Source organism: Callithrix jacchus, chromosome 8, assembly GCF_049354715.1.
Source record: "Callithrix jacchus isolate 240 chromosome 8, calJac240_pri, whole genome shotgun sequence".
NCBI classification, from domain to species: Eukaryota; Metazoa; Chordata; class Mammalia; order Primates; family Cebidae; genus Callithrix; species Callithrix jacchus.
Window position 1 is genome coordinate 77,560,630 of NC_133509.1, and position 3,278 is coordinate 77,563,907.

The 3,278-nt window shown below is 31.7% G+C and overlaps 1 pseudogene; it reads right to left on the minus strand.

Moving 5' to 3' along the window:
- Positions 1-1,524: 1,524 nt before the first annotated feature.
- LOC108593640 (large ribosomal subunit protein eL42-like) lies at positions 1,525-1,858 on the minus strand (annotated as a pseudogene).
- Positions 1,859-3,278: the final 1,420 nt, after the last annotated feature.

The following is a 3,278-nucleotide window of genomic DNA, read 5'->3' on the forward strand; positions in this document are numbered from 1 at the left end:
TGACTACCTTATCCAGTCTAATGACTCATTTTATTGTCTCCTATAAAAAGCTCTCTGCTGAACTCTGCATCCAGTTGTTTGAGCAATATTTTAATCGGTGTCAGATATGTGCTACTTAGAATGTCCAGAGTACAATAATTTGCTTCAACAATTCAATCATGTTCTATCTTTACAAATTTCTGTGAAGCAAACCACCACTTGATTGTTGGAGTCAAAAGCCTATGAGCTATACTTGATTCCTCCTTTTCTCATAGCATATTCAAAATCAGTCTCACTAAATCCAACATTGTTTTATGTTTCTAGCCTTCATTACTTCTGCCAGCACCCAAAGCTACATTCATGCTACAACCTCAAATACTCTCCCTTCAAATATGGTCTCTCTTACATGTTTTCTTCATAGTGTTATAAAATTCTTTAATCAAATATAAATCTAGTCAGGAAATTTCTGAGTTTAAAAAACATTCATGTCTCCCTGTTTTTACAATGCAATACTTATAAAATGTCCAGCACAGCACTACAATTGGACTCTTCATTTAAATCATCTAATTCATCATCATATTTATGTGATAGCTCTGCTGGACTTTTTTTTTTCTCTTTTATTTATCTCTAACTTTGTTTTTGTTTTTTTTAACTTTAGAGTCTTCTGACCACATTATTCTTTCCCTACACTGTACTTAATTTACTCCTTCCCTAGTCTTCATTCTCATCTTCACTGAAAGATCATTTTTTAATGAAATTTGTTTTGTAGATTAAGTAATCTTATCTGTTAGTCTCTTCTTTTTTTCTACTTTGTACACTCAGAACACATATAATTTTTATAATGTTCTATTTTTCTTAACAGGCAAAGTGATTGTCTTGTTCAAATTCATAATTGAAGCAACTGTTGTAAGACCTGACACAGAAAATATTCAACGTATATTTTGTATAAATAAATAAATAAATAAATATAATATTCAGGTAGAAATCACAAGTTTCAATAAAATCTGTTGTTAACTTTTTCCTTACTTGTGTACATTATTTTATAACATTATATGATTTATGAGCATCATAAATCATTGAAATTTGTAATTTTCTTTTCTTTAAATTTTCTTTCATTTTTAATTGATAAATAATAATTGTATATATTGAGTACAGAGTGATGTTTTGATACATAGTGATTAGATCAGAATAATTAACATACTCACCATTGCAAACATTTATCATTTGTTTGTGTTGGAAATATTCAGTCTCCTCCTAGCAATTTGAAACTACATAATATTGTTAGCTATAGTCAGACTACAGTGCTATAGAACACTATAATTTATTCCTCATATCTGGCTGTAATTTTATATCCTTTAACAAATCTCTCTGTAGCCCTTCTTCTCCCTACCTTTCACAGCCTCCAGTAACCTCTGTTTCACTTTCTACTTCTTTCTTTTTTTTTTCTTTTTTTTTTTTCTTGCTTAAGAATATCACTGTATTTATTTTCCTTCAGGTAATTTTTCTACGGCTTCAACATTTTCTTTCCAATATTAAAAGAAAAAAAAAATCCCAAAGTTTACAACTGGATCACTTGGCCCTTTCTCTTCTTATCTCCTCCCAGTTCAAAATGCTTGCATCTCTTAATGGCCAGCATCCTCTTGGATCTGCAGATAGGCTCAACCCATTCCAGCCGGAGCACAATATTCTTTGTAGTCTTAGCCTTCTTCCGGAAAATTGGCTTTGTCTACCCACCATAGCCACTCTGCTTCCGATCATAGCGCCTCTTTGCCTGGGCATACAAGGAATCCTTGCCCTTCTTATACTGTGTCACTTTGTGAGGCTGATGCTTGCCACACTTCTTACAGAAGGTTCTTCAGGTTTTAGGTACGTTGACCATCTTTGCAGAAGGGCTGGTCTGTCTACATGATGAAAACCAGAAACGGCGTCCGAGACATTCGCCTCACGTAGCTCTCGCCTCACAACAGTAAAGGGCTTCACTTTCTATTTCTATTAGATCAACATTTTTAGCTTAAGCATATGAGTGAGAACATGTGGTGTTTAACTTCGTTTTTGGCTTTTTTCACTTAACATACTCTCCTCCAGTTTTTCATTAAAGGAAACCAACAACAGAAAAAAACTTGAAAGTATTGAAAATTATAGGATATTGTTAAAATCTATTTCAACTTAGGCAGTACCTGAGGTTACTTCCCTGTGCTGCTCTAATTCCTATTCCAGAGTTTTTCATACATAATTAGACTAGCAATCAAAAGTATTAAAGTACTTCACTTTTTAGGAGTATAATAATTATATATATTACTTAAGGCTTAGTAAATCTTATTTTTAATTATCTATGTCATGACTCACTGATCTTTTTCCTGAAGAAGAGAATGCATTACCATGAGAAGATAAATCTTGTCTTGTCTTGCTACTGAATCCCCTAGCACTTTGAATAGTGATTGCCTAGTAGATTGTGAGCCCTCAATAATCACCTATTGTCAGTTAATTATTTTGTTTAAGAATATTTATTGAAAAAATAGGTATTGAATAAAATAAGCAGGTTTCCTTAGATAAAACAATCCAATTCACCTTTAGAAGTTATTAAAAACTTACTTAAATCTTGTTTTTATGTTCCACTGGATCAAAACCAAATTAACCATTATTTCAGTCTCATTAGCATGATTATATAATGGGAATTGAGAAGATGAGTTATTGAAAAACATCTAACCTGTAAGTCATAATTAACTAAATTAAATACATTCTTAAAGCAATAAATGCCATCTGCTTGCTTTTTCTAAGGGCTAAACTGTTTGAATTTAAGCCAATTTCAAAGACAAAATAATGTGATACTGAAAAATGACAGACAATGAATTAGGCAGTTTACATTCCAGTGCTTATTTAAGAGACTATATAAAATCATATGAATATATTAACATTTAACTCTATGTATTCTGTCTTCTTTTGAAGTTTTTACAATTTTACCAGGACCCAACCTCGGTAATGCAGATCAGCAAAGGATGTCGTAATGTTTTCAAAATGTATTTCGACTAAGATATTCACATCATCACATTACTGAACTTTGTTTTCATTTTATTATTGTTACTCCTACATGGGTTTTACTATTATCTGTGAAGAAAATAGAAGCTCACAAATAAGAAGGTGATTTTTTTCCTGGCCCTTAAAATTCAGAATTAATATCAATTTTTTCAGTCCTCTTTACTGATTAGCTAAGCCTCACTGATTAAACATACTCTAGTACAAACACATCTACTAAGCTAATAATATTTGGTACTTAGTTTCAAGAGTATACATGAGTGACA